Here is a 25,441-nt window from a genome sequence, read left to right as displayed (position 1 = left end):
GTCTATCTTCATGCAAAGTATGGACTATTATATATTGCTGGAAAGCCCTGGATGTCTACTTTCCAACGCCGTTGAGAGCGCGCTAATTGGACTCATGTAGCTCCAGAAAATCCATTTCGAGTGCAGGGAGATCAGAATCCAACAGCATCAGCAGTCCTTTTTCAGCCTAACTCAGATTTTTGCTCAGCTCCCTCAATTTCAGCCAGAAAATACCTGAAATCATAGAAAAACACACAAACTCATAGTAAAGTTCAGAAATATGATTTTTGCCTAAAAACTAATTAAAACATACTAAAATCTACATGAAATTAACCCCAAAAAGCGTATAAAATATCCGCTCATCAGTTTTCAATCATATCTTTTCGATTTCTAATTTCAAAATCTTTTTCAAAATCACTTTATTTCTTTACCAACTTTAATTTTCGAAAATCATTCATCAAATTTTCAAAATTTCTTTTAATTATTTTAAAAATCTTTTACTTTATTTTCGAAAATTCTTCCCCTCTTCTCACATCCTTCTATTTATGGACTAACACTCCTCCACTATCAACAATTCGAACTCAATCTCTCTTGATAAGTTTGAATTCTTCTTCTTCTACCTCCTCTTTCTATTCTTCTTTTCCTCTGACACTTCAAGGAATCTCTATCCTGTGACATAGAGGATTCCATATTTTCTTGTTCTCTTCTCTTTCATATGAGCAGGAGCAAAGACAAAAGCATTCTTGTTGAGGCTGACCCTAAACCTGAAAGGACCTTGAAGCGAAAGCTAAGATAAGCTAAAGCACTATTCTCTGTAGAGGACCTAACAGAAATCTTCAAACAAGAAGAAGACATGGCAGCCGAAAACAACAATAATGCCAACAATGCAAGGAAGGTGCTGGGTGACTTTACTACACCTACTCCCGACTTCTATGGGAGAAGCATCTCTATCCCTGCCATTGGAGCAAACAACTTTGAGCTTAAGCCTCAATTAGATTCTCTAATGCAACAGAATTGCAAGTTTCATGGACTTCCATTGGAAGATCCTCATCCGTTTTTGGCTGAATTCTTGCAAATCTGTGACACTGTCAAGACCAATGGGGTTGACCCTGAGGTCTACAGATTTATGCTATTCCCCTTTGCTGTAAGAGACAGAGCTAGGATATGGTTGGACTCACAACCTAAAGAAAGCCTGAACTCTTGGGAAAAGCTAGTCAATGCCTTCTTGGCAAACTTCTTTCCACCTCAAAAATTGAGTAAGCTTAGAGTGGAAGTCCAAACCTTCAGACAGAAGGAAGGTGAATCCCTCTATAAAGCTTGGGAAAGATACAAACAATTGACCAAAAAGTGTCCTTCTGACATGCTTTCTGAATGGAGCATCATAGGTATCTTCTATGATGGTCTGTCTGAACTGTCCAAGATGTCATTGGATAGCTCTGCTGGAGGATCTCTTCATCTGAAGAAGACGCCTGCAGAAGCTCAAGAACTCATTGAAATGGTTGCAAATGACCAATTCATGTACACTTCTGAAAGGAATCCTGTGAACAATAGGACGAATCAGAAGAAAGGAGTTCTTGAGATTGATACTCTGAATGCCATATTGGCTCAGAACAAAATATTGACTCAGCTAGTCAATATGATCTCTCAAAGTCTATCTGGAATGCAAGCTGCACCAAGCAGTATTACGGATGCTTCATCTAAAGAAGAAGCTTATGATCCTGAGAACCCATCAATGGAAGAGGTGAATTACATGGGAGAACCCTATGGAAACACCTATAATCCTTCATGGAGAAATCATCCAAGTCTCTCATGGAAGGATCAACAGAGACCTCAACAAGGTTTCGACAACAAAAATGGTGGAAGAGACAGGTTTAGCAATGGCAAGCCTTTTCCATCATCTTCTCAGCAACAGACAGAGAATTCTAAGCAGAGCCACTCTGACTTAGCAACTATGGTCTCTGATCTAATCAAAACCACTCAAAGTTTCATGACTGAAACAAGGTCCTTCATTAGAAACTTGGAGGCACAAGTGGGTCAGCTGAGTAAGAAAGTTACTGAACTCCCTCCTAGTACTCTTCCAAGCAATACAGAAGAGAATCCAAAAGGAGAGTGTAAGGCCATCAACATGGCCAAATTTCGAGAGGAGGAAGAGGCAGTGATCGCCACTGAGAAAGACCTCAATGGACGTCCACTGGCCTCTAATGAGTTCCCTACTGAGGAACCATGGGAATCTGAGACTCACACTAAGACCATAGAGATTCCATTGGATTTACTTCTGCCATTCATGAGCTCTGATGAGTAGTCTTCCTTTGAAGAGGACGAAGATGTCACTGAAGAGCAAGTTGCTAAGTACCTTGGAGCAATCATGAAGCTAAATGACAAGTTATTTGGTAATGAGACTTGGAAGGACGAACCCCCTTTGCTCACTAAAGAACTGGATGACTTGACTAGGCAGAGATTACCTCAAAAGAGACAGGATCCTGGAAAGTTCTCAATACCTTGTACCATAGGCACCATGACCTTTAAGAAGGCTCTGTGTGACTTAGGGTCAAGTATAAACCTCATGCCTCTCTCTGTAATAGAGAAGCTAGGGATCCTTGAGGTACAAGCTGCAAGAATCTCACTGGAAATGGCTGACAATTCAAGGAAATAGGCTTATGGAGTTGTAGAGGATGTCTTGGTAAAGGTTGAAGACCACTACATCCCTGCTGATTTCATTATCCTAGAGACTGGGAAATGTATAGATGAATCCATCATCCTTGGCAGACCCTTCCTAGCCACAGCAAAGGCTGTGATTGATGTTGACAGAGGAGAATTGATTATTCAAGTGAATGAGGACTCCCTTGTGCTTAAGGCTCAAGGATATCTCCGTGTAACCATGGAGAGGAAGCATGAAGAACTTCTCTCAATACAGAGTCAAACAGAGCCCCCACAGTCAAACTCTAAGTTTGGTGTTGGGAGGCCACAACCAAACTTTAAGTTTGGTGTTGAACCCCCACATTCAAACTCTAAGTTTGGTGTTGGGAGGTTCTAACATTGCTCTGAGTATCTTTGAGGCTCCATGAGAGCCCACTTTCAAGCTACTGACATTAAAGAAGAGCTTGTTGGGAGGCAACCCAATGTTATATTTATCTATTTTCCTTTATTATTTTATGTTATCTGTAGGTTGATAATCATGTGAAGTCACAAAATCAATTGAAAAAGCAAAAATAGAATGAAAAACAGAAAGAAAAATAGCACACCCTGGAGGAAAAGCTTGCTGGCATTTAAACGCCAGTAAGGGCAGCAAATGGGCGTTTAACGCCCAGTCTGGCACCATTCTGGGCGTTTAACGCCAGAAAGGGGCACCAGACTGGCGTTTAACGCCAGAAAAGGGTAGCAGCCCGGCGTTTAATGCCAGGATTGGCAGAAAGGGCATTTTGCACGCCACTTGGTGTAGGGATGAGCTATCCTTGACACCTCAGGATGTGTGGACCCCACAGGATCCCTACCTTCCCCACCACTCTCTCTCTTCTTCACCCATTCACCAGTCATCTCAATACCTCTTCCCCAAAAACCCCTCACCTATCAAATCCCACCATTCTCTTCACCACTCACATCCATCCTTCATAAAACCCCACCTACCCCACCATCCAAATTCAAACCACTTTCCCTCTCAAACCCACCCATAATAGTCGAACCCTACCCCTCTCTCCACCCCTATATAAACCCTACTTCACTCCTTCATTTTCACACAACCTACACACTACTTCTCCCCCTCCATCTCCTCTATTTCCTCTTCTTCTACTCTTTTCTTTCCTCTTTTGCTTGAGGACAAGCAAACCTTCTAAGTTTGGTGTGGTAAAAGCGTTGCTTTTGTTTTTCCATAACCATTTATGGCACCTAAGGCCGGAGAAACCTCTAGAAAGAGGAAAGGGAAGGCAAAAGCTTCTACCTCCGAGTCATGGGAGATGGAGAGATTCATCTCAAAGGTGCATCAAGACCACTTCTATGAAGTTGTAGCCAAGAAGAAGGTGATCTCCGAGGTCCCTTTCAAATTCAAAAAGTGTCAACTTTGATCATAGGTTGGACCAAGTCCTCATAGACATTTGTGAAGAGGGCGCTCAATGGAAGAAAGATTCAAAAGGAAAGCCAGTTCATCTGAGAAGGCATGACCTCAAGCCCGTGGCTAGGGGATGGCTGGAGTTTATCCAACGCTCAATCATTCCCACAAGCAACCGGCCCGAAGCTACTGTAGTCCGGGCTATCATGATTCATAGCATCATGATTGGAGAGGAAGTAGAAGTTCATGAGGTTATATCCCAAGAACTTTATAAGGTGGCGGACAAGTCCTCTACCTTGGCAAGGTTAGCCTTCCCTCATCTTATTTGTCACCTCTGTAATTCAGTTGGAATTAACATAGAGGGAGACATCCTCATTGATGAGAACAAGCCCATCACTAAGAAGAGGATGGAGCAAACAAGAGATTCCACTCATGGACATGAGGAGATTCCTCATCATGAAATCCCTGAGATGCCTCAAGGGATGCACTTTCCTCCACAAAACTATTGGGAGCAAATCAACACCTCCCTAGGAGAATTGAGTTCCAACATGGGACAACTAAGGGTGGAGCACCAAGAACATTCCATCCTCCTCCATGAAATTAGAGAAGATCAAAAAATCATGAGAGAGGAGCAACAAAGGCAAGGAAGAGACATTGAGGATCTCAAGCACTCCATAAGATCTTCAAGAGGAAGAACAAGCCGCCATCACTAAGGTGGACCCGTTCTTTAATCTCCTTGTTCTTTATTTTTCTGTTTTTTTCGAATTTTTATGCTTATGTTTTATTTATGTTTGTGTCTTATGATCATTAGTGTCTTAGTGTCTATGCCTTAAAGTTATGAATGTCCTATGAATCCATCACCTTTCTTAAATGAAAAATGTTCTTAATTGAAAAAGAGATGAATTTTATAACAGATTAATTATTTTGATATAGTGGCAATACTTTTAATTTCTGAATGTATGCTTGAACAGTGCATATGCCTTTTGAATTTGTTGTTCATGAATGCTAAAATTGTTGGCTCTTGAAAGAATGATGAAAAAGGAGACATTTTACTGAGGATCTGAAAAATCATAAAAATGATTCATGAAGCAAGAAAAAGCAGTGAATTCAAAAAAAAAAAAAGAGCAAGCAGAAAAAGCCAATAGCCCTTTAAACCAAAAGGCAAGGGTAAAAATAAAAAGGATCCAAGGCTTTGAGCATCAGTGGATAGGAGGGCCTACAGGAATAACATCCTGGCCTAAGCGGCTAAACCAAGCTGTCCCTAACCATGTGCTTGTGGCGTGAAGGTGTCAAGTGAAAACTTGAGACTGAGCGGTTAAAGTCGTGATCCAGAGTAAAAAAGTGTGTGCTTAAGAACCCTGGACACCTCTGATGAGCGGATATTTTATACGCTTTTTGGGGGTAATTCCATGTAGATTTTAGTATGTTTTAATTAGTTTTTAGTTAAATATTATTAGTTTTTAGGCAAAAATCATATTTTTGGACTTTACTATGAGTTTGTGTGTTTTTCTGTGATTTCAGGTATTTTCTGGCTGAAATTGAGGGAGCTGAGCAAAAATCTGACTTAGGCTGAAAAAGGACTGCTGATGTTGTTGGATCCTGACCTCCCTGCACTCGAAATGGATTTTCTGGAGCTACAGGTGTCCAATTGGCGCGCTCTCAACGGCGTTGGAAAGTAGACATCCAGGGCTTTCCAGCAATATATAATAGTCCATACTTTGCGCGAAGATAGACGACGTAACTTGGCGTTGAACGCCAAGTTCATGCTGCTGTCTGGAGTTAAACGCCAGAAAAACGTCATGATCCGGAGTTGAACGCCCAAAACACGTCATAACTTGGAGTTCAACTCCAAGAAAAGCCTCTACTCGTGGATAGCTTTAGTCTCAGCCCCAGCACACACCAAGTGGGCCCCAGAAGTGGATTTATGCACCAATTATCTTAGTTTATTCATATTCTGTAAACCTAGGTTGCTAGTTTACTATTTAAACAACTTTTAGAAATTTATCTTGTACCTCATGACATTTTCAGATCTGAATTACATACTTTGTGACGGCATGAATCTCTAAACTCCATTATTGGGGGTGAGGAGCTCTGCAGCGTCTCGATGGTTTAATACAATTCCTTTGTTTTCCATTCAAACACGCTTGTTCTTATCTAAGATGTTTATTCGCGCTTAATTGTGAAGAAGGTGATGATCCGTGACACTCATCACCTTTCTCAATCCATGAACGTGTGCCTGACAACCACCTCCGTTCTACATCAGATTGAATGAATATCTCTTAGATTCCCCAACAGAATCTTCGTGGTATAAGCCAGATTGATGGCGGCATTCATGAGAATCCGGAAAGTCTAAACCTTGTCTGTGGTATTCCGAGTAGGATTCTGGGATTGAATGACTGTGACGAGCTTCAAACTCCTGAAGGCTGGGCGTTAGTGACAGACGCAAAAGAATCAATGGATTCTATTCCAACCTGATTGAGAACCGACAGATGATTAGCCGTGCTGTGACAGAGCATAGGAACGTTTTCACTGAGAGGATGGGAGGTAGCCATTGACAACGGTGACACCCTACATAGAGCTTGCCATGGAAGGAACCTTGCGTGTGGGAAGAGGATTTCAAGGAAAAGTAGAAATTCAAAGGACAAAGCATCTCCAAAACTCCAACATGTTTCTCATTACTGCACAACAAGTAACACTGTTATTCTCTTTTATTTTTATAATCAAATCTGGTAATTTCACTTTTAATCCTATTGGCCTCCTGACTAAGATTAATAAAATAAACATTGATTGCTTCAAACCAATAATCTCCGTGCGATCGACCCTTACTCACGTAAGGTATTACTTGGACGACCCAGTGCACTTGCTGGTTAGTTGTGCGAATCACAAATTCGTGCACCAACCTCTAATTGGGGACTCTAGCAAAGTTGAGTCACAATCTGAAAAGGTTCACCCTGTTATGTGTCTGTGGCATGGATGTATCCGGTAGTAATACTAGAAAACAGAGTGCTTTGGGCCACGGCCAAGACTCATAAAGTAGCTGTGTTCAAGAATCATCATAGTTAATTAGGAGAATCAATAACACTATCCGGATTCTGAGTTGCTATAGAAGCCAATCATTCTAAACTTCAAAGGATAAAGTGAGATGCCAAAATTGTTCAAAGGAAAAAAGCTAAAAGCCCCGCTCATCTAATTAATACTGATCTTCATGGATGTTTCTGGAATTCCTTGTATATCCTCCTCTTTTTATCCTATTTGATTTTCAGTTGCTTGGGGACAAGCAACAATTTAAGTTTGGTGTTGTGATGAGCGGATAATTTATACGCTTTTTGGCATTGTTTTTAGTATGTTTTTAGTATGTTTTAGTTAGTTTTTATTATATTTTTATTAGTTTTTAGTTAAAATTCACTTTTCTAGACTTTACTATGAGTTTGTATGTTTTTCTGTGATTTCAGGTATTTTCTGGCTGAAATTGAGGGACCTGAGCAAAAATCTGATTCAGAGGCTGAAAAGGACTGCAGATGCTGTTGGATTCTGACACCCTGCACTCGAAGTGGATTTTCTGGAGCTACAGAAGCCCACTTGGCGCGCTCTCAATTGCGTTAAAAATTAGACATCCAGGGCATTCCAGCAATATATAATAGTCTAAACTTTTCTCGAGATTTGATGGCCCGAACAGGCGTTCCAAATCAGCTTTAGAATTCCCGGCGTTAAACGCCGGAACTAGCACAAAAGTGGGAGTTAAACGTCCAAACTGGCACAAAAGTTGGCATTTAACTCCAAGAAAAGTCTCTACACATGGAAGCTTCAATGCTCAGCCCAAGCACACACCAAATGGGCCCGGAAGTGGATTTTTATGTCATTTACTCATTTCTGTAAACCCTAAGCTACTAGTTCTCTATAAATAAGTCCTTTTGCTATTGTATTTTCATCTTGGTTCTTCTGGTTCCCTCTCTGGGGCCGAAGCCAATGATCACCATTATCACTTATGTATTTTCAACGGTGGAATTTCTACACACCATAGATTAAGGTGTGGAGCTCTGCTGTACCTCGAGTATTAATGCAATTACTATTGTTCTTCTATTCAAGTCAGCTTATTCTTGTTCTTAGATATTCATTTCACCCAAGAACATGATGAATGTGATGATTATATGATGCTCATCATCATTCTAACTTATGAACGCGTGCCTGACAACCACTTCCGTTCTACATGCAAATAAGGCTTGAATGTTTATCTCTTGGATTCCTTAATCAGAATCTTCGTGGTATAAGCTAGAATCCATTGGCGGCCATTCTTGAGAATCCGAAAGGTCTAAACCTTGTCTGTGGTATTCTGAGTAGGATTCAAGGATTGAATGACTGTGACGAGCTTCAAACTCGCGATTGTGGGGCGTTAGTGATAGACGCAAAAGAATCACTGGATTCTATTCCGACATGATCGAGAACCGACAGATGAATAGCCGTGCTATGACAGAGCGCGTTGAACATTTTCACTGAGAGGACAGGACTGTAGCCATTGACAACGGTTATGCCCAACATACAGCTTGCCATGGAAAGGAGTAAGAAGGATTGGATGAGGACAGTAGGAAAGCAGAGAGACGGAAAGGACAAAGCATCTCCATACGCTTATCTGAAATTCTCACCAATGAATTACATAAGTATCTCTCTCTTTATTTTATGTTTTATTTATCTTTTAATCATTAATCCTCCATAACCATTTGAATCCGCCTGACTGAGATTTACAAGATGACCATAGCTTGCTTCATACTAACAATCTCTGTGGGATCGACCCTTACTCGCGTAAGGTTTATTACTTGGACGACCCAGTGCACTTGCTGGTTAGTTGTGCGAAGTTGTGATAAAGAGTTGAGATTGCAATTGAGCGTACCATGTTGATGGCGCCATTGATGATCACAATTTCGTGCACCAACGACCCGAGGTTTAAATACTTCGATTATCAATTTATTTAGGGGTTTGTTACTTGTGACAACCAAAATGTTTGTAAGAAAGGAATCTTGTTGGTTTAGAAGCTATACTTGCAACGGGAATTTATTCTGAATTCTAGACCACGCAAAAGTTTTTTCTTCAACGGGCTATTGCCCACTGTCATCTTCTCGGATTAGTGCTGAGGCTATCGCCCAACTTCCGACCGCGAGGTACACTATGAGTGGCTCTCCTTCCTGGGGTCGAGTTAGTATAGGTGGCTGTCCCAGGAATCTTTTGAAATATTGGAAGGCTTGCTCGCACTCCGCTGTCCATTCAAACTCCTTTCCTTTCTTTAAAGTGGCGTAGAAGGGGAGAGATCTTATTACTGATCCGGCCAGGAATCTGGACAAGGCTGCTAACCTCCCGTTGAGTTGTTGTACCTCTTTGACGCAAGTTGGACTTTTCATATTGAGTATGGCCCGGCATTTATCCAGGTTTGCCTTGATTCCTCTCTGTGTGATCATAAAACCCAAGAATTTACCAGCTTCTACCGCGAAGATGCATTTTGCGGGATTGAGTCGCATACCATGCCGCCTTATAGTGTCGAATAATTGGGTCAAATCTGATAATAACATCTCTTCCATGATTTTTCCGATGTGGTCCGAAAAACTTTATTCATTAATCTTTGATAAGTGGCTCCTGCATTTTTAAGACCGAAGGGCATGACAATGTAGTAGTAGTTTACCTTTGGGGTTAAGAATGGGGTTTTCTCTTGGTCGGGTGGGTACATTGGGATTTGGATATATCCCGAGTATGCGTCCTTAAAGGAGAGGTATTTATATCCAGAGGAGGCGTCATTGGGATTTAGGGTTTAGGATTTGGAATGCCTGTTTGGGCCATCAAATCGCGGGCAAAGTATGGACTATTATACATTGCTGGAAAGCCCAGGATGTCTACTTTCCAACGCAGTTTAGAGCGCGCCAATTAGGCTTCTACAGCTCCAGAATGCAACAGCATTTGCAGTCCTTTTCAGCCTCTGAATCAGATTTTTGCTCATATCCCTCAATTTCAGCCAGAAAATACCTGAAATCATAGAAAAACACACAAACTCATAGTAAAGTCCAGAAAAGTGAATTTTAACTAAAAACTAATAAAAATATAGTAAAAACTAACTAAAACATACTAAAAACACACTAAAAACAATGCCAAAAAGCGTATAAATTATCCGGTCATCACAACACCAAACTTAAATTGTTTCTTGTCCTCAAGCAACTGAAAATCAAATAAGATAAAAAGAAGAGAATATGCAATGAATTCTAAAAACATCTATGAAGATCAGTAGTAATTAGATGAGCGGGGCTTTTAGCTTTTTGCCTCTGAACAGTTTTGGCATCTCACTCTATCCTTTGAAATTCAGAATGATTGGCTTCTATAGGAACTCAGAATCCAGATAGTGTTATTGATTCTCCTAGTTAAGTATGATGATTCTTGAACTCAGCTACTTTATGAGTCTTGGCCGTGGCCCAAAGCACTCTGTCTTCCAGTATTACCACCGGATACATACATGCCACAGACACATAACTGGGTGAACCTTTTCAGATTGTGACTCAGCTTTGCTAGAGTCCCCACTTAGAGGTATCCAGAGTTCTTAAGCACACTCTTTTTGCCTTGGATTACGACTTTTTTTTTTTGTATTCACTACTTTTTCTTGCTTCAAGAATCTTTTTTTTGTGATTTTTCAGATCCTCAGTAACATGTCTCCTTTTTCATCATTCTTTCAAGAGCCACTCATTCATGAACAACAAATTCAAAAGACATATGCACTGTTCAAGCATACATTCAGAAGTCAAAGTAATGCCGCCACATCAAAATAATTAATCTGTTATAAAATTCAAAATTCATGCAATTCTTCTCTTTTTCAATTAAGAACATTTTTCATTTAAGAAAGGTGATGGATTCATAGGACATTCATAACTTTAAGGCATAGACTCTATGACACTAATGATCATAAGACACAAACATAGATAAACATAAGCATAAAAATTCGAAAAACAGGAAAATAAGGAACAAGGAAATTAAAGAACGGGTCCACCTTAGTGATGGCGGCTTGTTCTTCCTCTTGAAGATCTTATGGAGTGCTTGAGCTCCTCAATGTCTCTTCCTTGCCTTTGTTGCTCCTCTCTCATGATTCTTTGATCTTCTCTAATTTCATGGAAGAGGATGGAATGTTCTTGGTGTTCCACCCTTAGTTGTCCCATGTTGGAACTCAATTCTCCTAGGGAGGTGTTGATTTGCTCCCAATAGTTTTGTGGTGGAAAGTGCATCCCTTGAGGCATCTCAGGGATTTCATGATGAGTGGGATCTCTTGTTTGCTCCATCCTTTTCTTAGTGATGGGCTTGTCCTCATCAATGAGGATGTCTCCCTCTATGTCAATTCCAACTGAATAACAGAGGTGACAAATGAGATGAGGAAAGGCTAACCTTGCCAAGGTAGAAGACTTGTCCGCCACCTTATAAAGTTCTTGGGCTATAACCTCATGAACTTCTACTTCCTCTCCAATCATGATGCTATGAATCATGATGGCCCGGTCTATAGTAACTTCAGAGCGGTTGCTAGTGGGAATGATTGAGCGTTGGATAAACTCCAACCATCACTTAGCCACGGGCTTGAGGTAATGCCTTTTCTGTTGAACCGGCTTCCCTCTTGGATCTCTCTTCCATTAAGCGCCCTCTTCACAAATGTCTATGAGGACTTGGTCCAACCTTTTATCAAAGTTGACCCTTCTAGTGTAAGGGTGTTCATCTCCTTGCATCATGGGCAAGTTGAATGCCAACCTTACATTTTCCGGACTAAAATCTAAGCATTTCCTCCGAACCATTGTAAACCAATTCTTTGGGTCCGGGTTCACACTTTGATCATGGTTCTTGGTGATCCATGCATTGGCATAGAACTCTTGAACCATTAACATTCCGACTTGTTGAATTGGGTTGGTAAGAACTTCCCAACCTCTTCTTCGGATCTCATGTCGGATCTCCGGATATTCACTCTTTTTGAGTTTGAAAGGGACCTCGGGGATCACCTTCTTCATGGCCACAACTTCATAGAAATGGTCTTGATGCACCCTTGAGATGAATCTCTCCATCTCCCATGACTCGGAGGTGGAAGCTTTTGCCTTCCCTTTCCTCTTTCTAGAGGTTTTTCCGGCCTTAGGTGCCATAAATTGTTATGGAAAAACAAAAAGCAATGCTTTTACCACACCAAACTTAGAAGGTTTTCTCGTCCTCTAGCAAAAGAAAGAAGAGAGTAGAAGAAGAAGAAATAGAAGAGATGGAGGTGGCTTTGTGTTTCGGCTAAAGGGGAAAAAGTAGTGTTTAGGTTGTGTGAAAATGAGGTGGTGAAGATGGGTTTATATAGGGGTGGAGAGACGGGTAGGATTCGGTCATGTATGGGTGGGTTTGGGAGGGAAAGTGTTTTGAATTTGAATGGTGAGATAGGTGGGGTTTTATGAAGGATGGATGTGAGTGGTGAAGAGAATGGTAAGATTTTATAGGTGAGGGGTTTTTGGGGAAGAGGTGTTGAGGTGATTGGTGAATGGGTGAAGAAGAGAGAGAGTGGTGGGGAAGGTGGGGATCCTGTGGGGTCCACAGATCCTGAGGTATCAAAGATAATTCATCCCTGCACCAAGTGGCGAGCAAAATTACTCTTTCTGCCAATCCTGGCGTTAAACGCCGGGCTGGTGCCCATTTTTGGCGTTTAACGGCAGCTTGATGCCCATTCCTGGCATTAAACGCCAGTCTGGTACCCCTTTCTGGAGTTAAACACCCAGAATGGTGCTAGACTGGGCGTTAAACGCCCATTTGCTGCCCTTACTGGCGTTTAAATGCCAGCAAGGTTTTCCTCCAGGGTGTGCTATTTTTCTTTCTGTTTTTCATTCTGTTTTTGCTTTTTCAATTGATTTTGTGACTTCCCATGATCATCAACCTACAGAAAACATAAAATAACAAAGGAAAATAGATAAATATAACATTGGGTTGCCTCCCAACAAGCGCTTCTTTAATGTCAGTAGCTTGACAGTGGGCTTTCATGGAGCCTCACGGATGTTCAGAGCAATATTGGAACCTCCCAATGATGTGCGGAAAACAATCCGACACAAAACTCACCGGCAAGTGTACCGGGTCGCATCAAGTAATAATAACTCACATGAGTGAGGTCGATCCCACAGGGATTGAAGGATTGAGCAATTTTAGTTTAGTGGTTGATTTAGTCAAGCGAATCAAGTATTGGTTGAGTGTTTTATATCCAACAGGAAGTAAATGACAGGAAATGTAAAGGGGGAAGGGAGAATTGCTGTAAATTAAAGAGCAGGAAAGTAAACTTGCAGAATCTTAAAGAACAAGAAAGTAAATGACTGAAACTTAAAGTGCAAGAAATGTAAATTGCAGTAACTTAAAATGCAAGGAATATAAATTGCTTGAATGTAAAAGGGATTTGAGGAATGGGATTTCAGAATCTAAGCAAAGAGGAACTGAATTGCAAAAATTAGTAAAGCAAAGATTGAATTAAAAGTAATTAGAGCTCAAACAGTAAGGAAATTGAGTGCAGCAAAGGTTCACAGAAGAACCAAAAGTAAATTGGGATCTCAGGTCTCCAGAGACTAGGTAGCAAAGCCTAGATCTCAATTGCCTTCCCAGATCCAAGCTAACAAAGCGATTGACAAGAAATAGAAGAAGAAGCAGTAAAGGAAATTGAAGTTGAATTCAATTATGCAGAAAGGAACTAAAGAGATTTTGAATGGAGATTGAGACAGAATCTCCTCAATTCTTCACACCCAAAACTCAAAACAAGAAAAGTAAAAGTGCCTAAGCAAGAACGAGGAAGAAGAGAGATCAATTCTCCTCCCTAATTCTCTGAATTCTCAGTGAAGTCCCCAAGAGAAGTTTCAACAGCTTCAAATAAAAGCAAAGGTTCAAAGGAAAATTCAAAGTTCAAAAGCAAAGCAAAAGGTTCTAATTACATCGAACTAGCTCCTATTTATACACTTTCCATTCTTGGATCTTAGGATTTGGATGGGCTTTTGATTTGGTGAAGAAATGAATTAAATTGGATTTTTAATTCAATTTTTGGCCCAAAAATAATAGCTTCCAGGAGGCTGCCCTACCCTTGTGGAGGGCAGGGCAGGATTTGGTGCTTGGTGCGTTGCTGGTGCGGGCGTGGCGAGGGCAGGGCAGAAAAAGTTGGTGCGCCAGAATTGTGCTGTGGTGCGCTGCTGGTGCTGCCAGAATCGTGCCTTGGTGCACCAGAAACGTGCCTTGGTGCGCCAGATTCATGCCACAACAAAATGCTGCCCTGCCCTCGCGGAGGGCAGGGCAGTGTTTCCAAACTGAAGTCCCGCGTTCGAATCCTGGCAGAAACACACGCTCATTCAATTTCCTTGGCTTTCTTGGCACCGTAATGGAGCCTAGTTCCTTGCTTCCTCATGGTCCCGTGTTAAACTCTTGTGGCAAGCATTGTAGGCATTTTCCTTTGATTTTCTTCCCTTGGTGAGCCCGATACTGCCCTTGTGGAGGGCAGGGCAAGGTTTTGTTCTTCTTGATTCCAAGGCACAAATTTGTTCTCTGCCCTTGTAGTGGGCAGGGCAGAGTTGCCTTTCATGCTTTGTTCCCTTATGTTGCCCTCCTAGAGGGCAGTGTGCCCTTGTGGAGGGCAATGCTTGCCTTCCTCTTTTTGTGCGCCACACTTCTTCTCTCTTTGACCACGTTTTCTTCTCCTTGGGCCACACTTCCTTAGGCCACGCTTTTCCTTTTTTTCTTTTCTTCACCTACAATAAACCAAAACAACCACTCAAAGTATCACTAAATTCAAGAGGCTTATAAATCACTTAAAATTCAATTAAATTTAGCTTAAACCTCATGAGTTAACATTAATTTCATGGTGGTTGTTTGATTTAAAGAAGTTATGCATTTTCATTCCAAATCACTTACTTAAGATGCAAGAAAGTGCATAAAGACTAATAAAACAAGTGAAATTAGCTTGAAAAATGGGTATATGATGACTTGTCATCACAACACCAAACTTAAATCTTGCTTGTCCCCAAGCAAGCATCAAAACTGAGAGAAATTGAAATGAACAAGAAAAGACACATATCCTTATTAGGCATATAGCAGAACTTGATTTATGGGGTCTTTATGCAGACAATGATAACTCAAGTTATTGTTTGCTGTTACATAATATACATTTTTCATCAAAGGCTTGCTAAACTTGCTGTTATAAGACTCACTTATTTAATTACTCCCTTGCTAACTTTTCTGTCTTATAATGCTTAACAAGCTTATTCTTTTGGAGGTTTGGTGTCTAATGTTGCAGTAGTAGCCTTTGGCTTTATTGTTTTCTTTCTTTTACTCAACATCTTTCCACCACAGACACAAGGCTCACTAATTCTTCCTAGGATCATTGATGCCCAGCATCTCTTTGGATAACTAAATGTTCTGTAGCTAAGTTGCTCTTTATTGTGGACTTTCAATTGGCCATCCCAAATCAGTTGATCTAAGTGACCGGGTTTTAAAATACCCCTCAGAATTTACTCATCCAAGCATATCTTAGTACAAGAACACCACAGGCATATGTCCTAGGGTCCAAGCTATTGGTGTCCAACCTTTATTCTTTGTTTTTCTTGCCACTTTGGCTTTTTCTTCTTCCTTTTTTTTCTGTTTTTGTTCTCAAGGGCTTTTTCTTTATTGATGAGGATCTTTATAACAGCAAGCTAACTCACACTTGAATGAGAATGATATTATGCAACAATTATTTCATGAGTTATGCATTTAATCAAACATATATACCACCATTAACTTCCATTCTACTTATGCAACATTGGATTTTTACTTTTTTATTCAAACAATTCTCTTTTATTCAAGCATATGGGAAACAAAACAAAATTCAAGCTAAGTGATGAATGACAAGCACTGTGCAGATTAGCATTCCTGATCAAGCAATTTCACTTGCAACTAAATAAACACTTTAGCAGGATATATAATGGTTCCCATGTTCAAAAGGATACACAGCAGCAAGGATTAAGTTTAGATACAACCTTTGAAGTTGCAGCCTTTTGATTCTTCCTTCTGTTGTGTTTTCTTTGAGTTAAGATGCACAATATCTTTAATTGTAGACTCATTTCCTGCATAATTCTCAAAGTTGCTTGCTTCTCAAGCCCTTAATTGCATGGTTAGTGTGCATAAATTGAGTGTGGCTCTTGGATTTATTTTGGTGTGGGAACACCAAACTTAATTGCTTGCCACTGCCTCTGATGCAACATGTTAACCATATGTGAAACCTTGTATCCTTGCTAAAGGTTATGGAATTAAAGCTAAAAAAATTAAATAGTTGAATAATTTGTCTGATTGCTTGGAGCTAGCATTGTGCAGGAAGTGAGAATGTTCTTTTAAATGAGATTTTGGTGGAACACCAAACTTAGAATCCTTCATTCTCCCTTAAATTGTTTTGGTGAGCAACACCAAACTTAGCTCCTTGCATTACAGACCAATTATTCAACCTTCTTATTGAAATAAGCTAGAAAAAGGAAACTACCTCAGGTTGGGTTGCCTCCCAACAAGCGCTTCTTTATTGTCATTAGCTTGACATCCTCCATTCTTTGATCATGGAGGCTGAAAATCATAGTGCCTCAGCTTTTCACCTCTTATTGTGAACTTCCTTCCAGTCTCCTCTTTGATGATCTCTAGGTGTTCAAGTGAAAGGACCCAGTTCATAGTGTAGTATTCAGATAATCGTGGAGACACCTTCATTGGTTGGGTGTTTAACGCCACTTTATCCCCTGGTGAAAAGCCTTCAGTAGGGATCTTCTTATTTCTCCATCCTCTTGGCCTCTTCTTCTTTTCTTTCTCAAGAGATACTCCCTGCCTTGGTGGTTCTTTATCTAGGATGTTGAATTTCTCATCTAGGGGTTTTGGATCTAGTTCCTCCTTGACTTCTTTGGTTTGTTGCACCATCTCTACTGCTTTCAAGCATAGATTTAGAAGTCTTGGAGTTAACTCATTGAATGCCTCCTTCAAACTTTGATCTCTGGCCTTATCCTTCATAAAATCTTCTTCTTGAATGGGTTCATGCAAGGTTTTAAAAACATGGAATGCTAGATGTTCATCATGCACTCCTAGCAATAATTCCCCTTTTTCCACATCTATCAATGCTCTGCCCGTAGCTAGGAAAGGCCTTCCCATGATAATGGGAGTGTTAGGGTCCTCTTCTATATCTGAGATAACAAAGTCAACAGGGAGAAAGAATTTTCCCACTTTTACCAACACATTCTCCACAACTCCCAGTGCTTGCTTAGTGGATTTGTCAGCCATTTGGAGAACTATTTGTGTGGACTTCAACTCAGAAATTTGAAGTTTCTTCATTAGAGACAAAGGCATCAAGTTTATGCTTGCACCAAGGTCACAGAATGACTTCTCAATTGTTATGTTTCCTATGGTGCAAGGTATGTAAAAAGTCCCAGGATCATCTTTCTTCTCTGGCAACTCTCTTTGGAGGATAGCACTACATTCCTTTGTCATCTCAACAATCTGTCCTTCCTTCAGGGATCTTTTCTTTGTCAGCACTTCCTTCATGAATTTGGCATATAGTGGCATCTGTTCAAGTGCTTCCAAGAAAGGAATATTGATGCTAAGTGTCTTGAATATATCCAGGAATTTTGAGTATTTCTTATCCTCATTTTCTTTTTTAAACCTCTGAGGGTATGGAAGTTTGGGGACACAAGGATTCACTCCTTCCCTCTTCTCTTGTAGTTGTGATTCAAGGGTGTTCTTGTATCCCTTTGAAATTTTTGCATTTTTGGTTTCTAGATCCTCTTTACTTTTCCCTTCTGTCTCTTCTTGTGGAACTTCTCTGTTGTGTTTGTCCTGATTGATGGCTTCCTTCTTCATAGTCTTCTCACTTCCCACTGTGATTTCTTTGCACTCCTCCCATTTTGTGGCTTTTCCTTTGTCCCTTGGGTGTTCTTCAGTGACATTGGGGAAGGCATTTGCTCTCTTCTCATCCATTTCTGAAATTTGCTTAGCCATTTGCCCCATGTGTCTCTCAAGGTTTCTGATTGAGGTTTCTTGGTTTTTGAATGCCAGGGTCTGATCTTTCCTTGCAGTTTCCTGATCTTGTCTTGCCATTTCTTGATTTTTCATGAGTTTTTCCATCATTTTCTCTAGACTTGAGATTCTTTGAGAGTCTGAATTTGGTTGTGGTTGTATGAAATGAGATGGTTGTTGTTGGAAGTTGTCTGAATTAATTGTGGGGGTACTTTGTGGGTGGGATGTGGTTGTGGAAAAGTTATTCTGGTGGTTTTGTAAGTTATTATGGGGTTGGTGATATGTGTTTTGTGAATTTTTGAATTGGTTAGTATTATTGGATGAATGGTTATGGTTGCTTGTGTTGCTGAGGCTGCCAGAGTTGAAGTCCCTTTGTCCTTGATTCTGATGCTCACCCCACCTTGAATTAGAATGAGTCTTCCAGGGTGTCTTGTGTGCATTACCATGAAAATTGTGTTGAAATGAACTTGAAGTATTGTTCATGCATTGCACCTGCTCAGGGCTTTGTTGCTCAAAATTGAATGTCCCAAAACTTTCTTCAGATTGATTCCACCCATGTGAGGTTTGAGATTGGCATTGTGTGTTTACTGCAACACCTTGCAGTCCATCAATTTTCTTGGCCATCATTTCTATTTGTTGCTGAAGCTGTTGATGCATCTGTTTGTTTTGTGCCAAGAGAACGTCAACACCTTCAAGCTCCAGCACATCCCTTCTCTGGGCTGGTTGGCGTTGTCTTTGATGAGCAAAGAAATATTGATTGTTTGCCACCATCTCTATGAGGTTTTGGGCTTCCTCTATTGTCTTCATTAGCTGCAATGAGCCTCCTGCTGAATGATCTAATGCTTCTTGAGCTTTCTGGGTTAACCCTTCATAGAAGTTTTGGAGTCTATCCCACTCACTAAACATTTCTGGGGGACATTTCCTGATTAAGGCCTTGTATCTCTCCCAAGCATCATACAGCGACTCTCCATCCCTTTGAATGAATGTTTGCACCTCTGTTTTCAGCTTGATAATCCTTTGGGGAGGATAGAACTTGGCTAGGAATTTGCTCACTAAGTCTTCCTAATTATTGATGCTTTCTTTGGGAAATGTCTCTAGCCATTGAGTGGCCTTATCCTTCAGAGAGAATGGAAACAGCAGTAGCTTGTAGATGTCTGGATGCACACCACTTGTTTTGACAGTTTCACAAATCCTGAGGAAGATGGATAAGTGTTGGTTTCGATCTTCAAGTGGACTTCCTCCATAGGAGCAATTGTTCTGCACCAGAGTGATAAGTTGAGGCTTCAACTCAAAATTATTTGCATGAACGTTGGGAGTGAGTATGCTACTCCCGCAGTTTCTTGCATTGGGGATAGTGTAAGAGGCCAACACCCTTCTTGCAGGCTGGGTATTGTTGCTCACTCCCTCTTCACGCACCTCAGCATCCATGACTTGCAAGAATCACAAACAAACCAAATGAAACATGGACATTCTAATGCTAGAATGTGGTTAGAGGGTTAGGTGACACAATGTGTCAAACAGTTAATGTGCTTAGTTAAAAAGAAAAAAAATGCTTAATCTAGACCACCACCTTACTTAATCATTGTCAATCTAATTCAATCCCCGGCAACGGCGCCAAAAACTTGATGTGCGGAAAACGATCCGACACAAAACTCACCGGCAAGTGTACCGGGTCGCATCAAGTAATAATAACTCACATGAGTGAGGTCGATCCCACAGGGATTGAAGGATTGAGCAATTTTAGTTTAGTGGTTGATTTAGTCAAGCGAATCAAGTATTGGTTGAGTCTTTTGTATCCAACAGGAAGTAAATGACAGGAAATGTAAAGGGGGAAGGGAGAATTGCAGTAAATTAAAGAGCAGGAAAGTAAACTTGCAGAATCTTAAAGAACAAGAAAGTAAATGACTGAAACTTAAAGTGCAAGAAATGTAAATTGCAGTAACTTAAAATGCAAGGAATATAAATTGCTTGAATGTAAAAGGGATTTGAGGAATGGGATTTCAGAATCTAAGCAAAGAGGAACTGAATTGCAAAAATTAGTAAAGCAAAGATTGAATTAAAAGTAATTAGAGCTCAAACAGTAAGGAAATTGAGTGCAGCAAAGGTTCACAGAAGAACCAAAAGTAAATTGGGATCTCAGGTCTCCAGAGACTAGGTAGCAAAGCCTAGATCTCAATTGCCTTCCCAGATCCAAGCTAACAAAGTGATTGACAAGAAATAGAAGAAGAAGCAGTAAAGGAAATTGAAGTTGAATTCAATTATGCAGAAAGGAACTAAAGAGATTTTGAATGGAGATTGAGACAGAATTTCCTCAATTCTTCACACCCAAAACTCAAAACAAGAAAAGTAAAAGTGCCTAAGCAAGAACGAGGAAGAAGAGAGATCAATTCTCCTCCCTAATTCTCTGAATTCTCAGTGAAGTCCCCAAGAGAAGTTTCAACAGCTTCAAATAAAAGCAAAGGTTCAAAGGAAAATTCAAAGTTCAAAAGCAAAGCAAAAGGTTCTAATTACATCAAACTAGCTCCTATTTATACACTTTCCATTCTTGGATCTTAGGATTTGGATGGGCTTTTGATTTGGTGAAGAAATGAATTAAATTGGATTTTTAATTCGATTTTTGGCCCAAAAATAATAGCTTCCAAGAGGCTGCCGTGCCCTTGTGGAGGGCAGGGCAGGATTTGGTGCTTGGTGCATTGCTGGTGCGGGCGTGGTGCAGGCTGGTGCGCAGGATGCTGCCCTGCCCTCGCGGAGGGCAGGGCAGAAAAAGTTGGTGCGCCAGAATTGTGCTGTGGTGCGCTGCTGGTGCTGCCAGAATCGTGCCTTGGTGCGCCAGAAACGTGCCTTGGTGCGCCAGATTCATGCCACAGCAAAATGCTGCCCTGCCCTCGTGGAGGGCAGGGCAGTGTTTCCAAACTGAAGTCCCGCATTCGAATCCTGGCAGAAACACACGCTCATTCAATTTCCTTGGCTTTCTTGGCACCGTAATGGAGCCTAGTTCCTTGCTTCCTCATGGTCCCGTGTTCAACTCTTGTGGCAAGCATTGTAGGCATTTTCCTTTGATTTTCTTCCCTTGGTGAGCCCGATACTGCCCTTGTGGAGGGCAGGGCAAGGTTTTGTTCTTCTTGATTCCAAGGCACAAATTTGTGCTCTGCCCTTGTAGCGGGCAGGGCAGAGTTGCCTTTCATGCTTTGTTCCCTTATGTTGCCCTCCTAGAGGGCAGTGTGCCCTTGTGGAGGGCAATGCTTGCCTTCCTCATTTTGTGCGCCACACTTCTTCTCTCTTTGACCACGTTTTCTTCTCCTTGGGCCACACTTCCTTAGGCCACGCTTTTCCTTTTTTTCTTTTCTTCACCTACAATAAACCAAAACAACCACTCAAAGTATCACTAAATTCAAGAGGCTTATAAATCACTTAAAAATCAATTAAATTTAGCTTAAACCTCATGAGTTAACATTAATTTCATGGTGGTTGTTTGATTTAAAGAAGTTATGCATTTTCATTCCAAATCACTTACTTAAGATGCAAGAAAGTGCATAAAGACTAATAAAACAAGTGAAATTAGCTTGAAAAATGGGTATATGATGACTTGTCATCACCCAACACCAAACTTAGAGTTTGAATATGGGGGTTCAACACCAAACGTAGAAGTTGGTTGTGGCCTCCCAACACCAAACTTAGAGTTTGACTGTGGGGGCTCTGTTTGACTCTGTTTTGAGAGAAGCTCTTTATGCTTCCTCTCCATGGTAACAGAAGGATATCCTTGAGCCTTAAACACAAAGGATTCTTCATTCACTTGAATGATCAATTCTCCTCTATCAACATCAATCACATCATTTGCTGTGGCTAGGAAGGGTCTGCCACGGATGATGGATTCATCCATGCACTTCCTAGTCTCTAGGACTATGAAATCAGCAGTGATGTAATGGTCTTCAACCTTCACCAAAACATCCTATACAAGTCCATAAGCTTGTTTTCTTGAATTGTCTGCCATCTCTAGTGAGATTCTTGCAGCTTGCACCTCAAAGATCCCTAGCTTCTCCATTACAAAGAGAGGCATGAGGTTTATGCTTGACCCTAGGTCACACAGGGCCTTCTCAAAGGTCATGGTGCCTATGGTACAAGGTATTGAGAACTTCCCAGGGTCCTGTCTCTTTTGAGGTAATTTCTGCCTAGACAAGTCATCCAGTTCTTTGGTGAGCAAAGGGGGTTCATCCTCCCAAGTCTCATTACAAAATAACTTGTCATTTAACTTCATGATTGCTCCAAGTTATTTGGCAACTTGCTCTTCAGTGACATCTTCCTCCTCTTCAGAGGAAGAATACTCATCAGAGCTCATGAATGGCAGAAGTAAATCCAATGGAATTTCTATAGTCTCATCATGAGCCTCAGATTCCCATGGTTCCTCATTAGGGAACTCGTTAGAGGTCAGTGGACGTCCATTGAGGTCTTCCTCAGTGGCGATCACTGCCTCTTCCTCCTCTCCAAGTTCGGTCATGTGGGTCATGTTAATGGCCTTGCATTCTCCTTTTGGATTTTCTTCTGTATTGCTTAGAAGAGTACTAGGAGGGAGTTCTGTAATTTTCTTGCTCAGCTGTCCCACTTGTGCCTCCAAATTCCTAATGGAGGACCTTGTTTCAGTCATGAAACTTTGAGTGGTTTTGATTAGATCAGAGACCATGGTTGCTAAGTCAGAGTGGCTCTGCTTAGAGTTCTCTGTCTGTTGTTGAGAAGATGATAGAAAAGGCTTGCCATTGCTAAACCTGTTTCTTCCACCATTATTATTGTTGAAACCTTGTTGAGGTCTCTGTTGATCCTTCCATGAGAGATTTGGATGATTTCTCCATTAAGGATTATAGGTGTTTCCATAGGGTTCTCCCTTGTAATTCACCTCTTCCATTGAAGGGTTCTTAGGATCATAAGCTTCTTCTTCAGATGACGCGTCCTTAGTACTGCCTGGTGCAGCTTGCATTCCAGACAGACTTTGAGAAATCATATTGACTTACTGAGTTAATATTTTGTTCTAAGCCAGTATGGCATTCAGAGTATCAATCTCAAGAACTCCATTGTTCACAGGATTCCTTTCAGAAGTGTACATGAATTGGTTATTTGCAACCATTTCAATGAGTTCTTGAGCTTCTACAGGCATCTTCTTTAGATGAAGAGATCCTCCAATAGAGTTGTCCAATGACATCTTGGACAGTTCAGACAGACCATCATAGAAGATACCTATGATGCTCCATTCAAAAAGCATGTCAGAGGGACACTTTCTGATCAATTATTTGTATCTTTCCCAAGCTTCATAGAGGGATTCACCTTCCTTCTGTCTGAAGGTTTGGACTTCCACTCTAAGCTTACTCAATTTTTGAGGTGGAAAGAAATTTGCCAAGAAGGCATTGACTAGCTTTTCCCAAGAGTTCAGGCTTTCTTTAGGTTGTGAGTCCAACCATATCCTAGCTCTGTCTCTTACAGCAAAAGGGAATAGCATAAGTCTGTAGACCTCAGGGTCAACCCCATTAGTCTTGACAGTGTCACAGATTTGCAAGAATTCAGCTAAAAACTGATGGGGATCTTCCAATGGAAGTTCATGGAACTTGCAATTCTGTTGCATTAGAGAAACTAATTGAGGCTTAAGCTCAAAGTTGTTTGCTCCAATGGCAGGGATAGAGATGCTTCTCCCATAGAAGTCGGGAGTAGGTGCAGTAAAGTCACCCAACACCTTCCTTGCATTGTTGGCATTGTTGTTGTTTTCGACTGCCATGTCTTCTTCTTTGAAGATTTCTGTTAGGTCCTCTACAGAGAGTTGTGCTTTAGCTTCTCTTAGCTTTCGCTTCAAGGTCCTTTCAGGTTCAGGGTCAGCCTCAACAAGAATGCTTTTGTCTTTGCTCCTGCTCATATGAAAGAGAAGAGAACAAGAAAATATGGAATCCTCTATGTCACAGTATAGAGATTCCTTGAGGTGTCAGAGGAAAAAAAATAGAAGCAAGAGGTAGAAGAATTCGAACTTATCAAGAAATTGTCTTATTATTATTTTACAATTATTAAACTTTATAATTTAAATATGAAAATTATCAAATAGTTGTGAAATTAGATAAAAATTCTAATTTGATTATCAAAATTTGATTTAATTAACTTTAATAAAATAATTTTTGAAATTAAAGTCTTTAATGAATAAATAAATTAAAATTGTCTTATAATAAGATTTTTCAAAAGTTTTGGGTCTTACATATGGCACAACAAGCTTGCGGACAGGGCATTTCACATAGTCCCAAAAATCTGCAACTACATGTTCCAGCCAATAAGTCAACGACGAATCTCTCTACAATCTTCTAATTCTTTTGAGAAACTTCGTATTTCAATCCTCCAACCCATCTTGCTTGCTACTCCATAGCTCGTGTTGCAATGATATCATGCCTTTTTTTTGTTTTGGTAACATTGAACCGTCATATTTTTCAACCTTCTTCTTTTCAGCAAATCGAGACATCTAATAGCATCGACGCATTCGAACATTGTGAGAATATGCTTGTCTCTTGCCTCCAAAATCCTCCCCATTGAAAGCTTTGAAAATATTATTCATCAACATGTCTCTCTTAGCAAGGAAAGTGAAGTGGCTCCTACACCAGCGCTTTGGATCCAATGCTGCCAGCTTTTTATAGCATTGCTGGTTGATGTACATTAGTTGACTCATCCTCCTCTTTCATTCCTCCACATATATAACTTTAGCTATTGACAGACTTAAGTCCCTCAAAATAGTTCCACCACCATACACTTTTTTGTAATTGGCATACAAATGCCTCAAGCATAGCCTATACTCCAAAGTCGGCATCATCTCTTGAAAAACTTACATCAAACCCTGGAATACATAATATAAACCAAAAAGATATAATGAAGTCTTAAAAGATAAATAAATTATATTAATAAATTTATTATGAAGTCCTTACTTAATTAATACCCAAGTGTTTTACCAAGTAATTAAAGTATTTAAATAAATACATAATGACAATCTAATATGAATACCCAAGATGCTAAAGACATAATGCAACATTACCTAAGTAATAAAGGCATAATGACAACTTAAAAGTACTAACCTCCTATTGGTCGGACATAAATACCCATTTTTTTCTACTGACATGTCTAATATCATCTAATAGCAGGTTAATAAACCACCCCAGCTGTCTCTGGTCTCAGCCTCTACAGCAGCAACAGCAATTGGAAAATAATTATCATTCGGATCTCTTCTAACAACCACCAAAAGTTGTTGACCATGATCACCCTTCAAGTGGCAGCCATCTACCCCTATGATAGGCCTACAACAAGTTAAGAACCCTTGCTTAATAAAATCAAGACACATGTACATCGTCATAAACCTTGGCTGGTGAGTAATTGAAGGCCGGTCAACCACAATAGTCT

The 25,441-nt window shown here is 40.5% G+C and overlaps 2 non-coding genes across 2 annotated transcripts; one reads left to right on the top strand and one right to left on the bottom strand.

Moving 5' to 3' along the window:
• Positions 1-1,237: 1,237 nt before the first annotated feature.
• Positions 1,238-1,345, bottom strand: LOC130984487 (small nucleolar RNA R71). Its single transcript, XR_009088423.1, has one exon. It is a non-coding gene; the product is annotated as a small nucleolar RNA R71 (small nucleolar RNA).
• Positions 1,346-23,279: 21,934 nt separating this feature from the next.
• LOC130984329 (small nucleolar RNA R71) lies at positions 23,280-23,387 on the top strand. The gene has a single exon (XR_009088271.1). It is a non-coding gene; the product is annotated as a small nucleolar RNA R71 (small nucleolar RNA).
• The last annotated feature ends 2,054 nt before the right edge of the window (positions 23,388-25,441 follow it).

Source organism: Arachis stenosperma, chromosome 5 (assembly GCF_014773155.1).
Source record: "Arachis stenosperma cultivar V10309 chromosome 5, arast.V10309.gnm1.PFL2, whole genome shotgun sequence".
Classification (NCBI taxonomy): Eukaryota; Viridiplantae; Streptophyta; class Magnoliopsida; order Fabales; family Fabaceae; genus Arachis; species Arachis stenosperma.
Note: the sequence above shows the minus strand (reverse complement) of the source record. Positions and strands in the feature narration are given on the sequence as shown.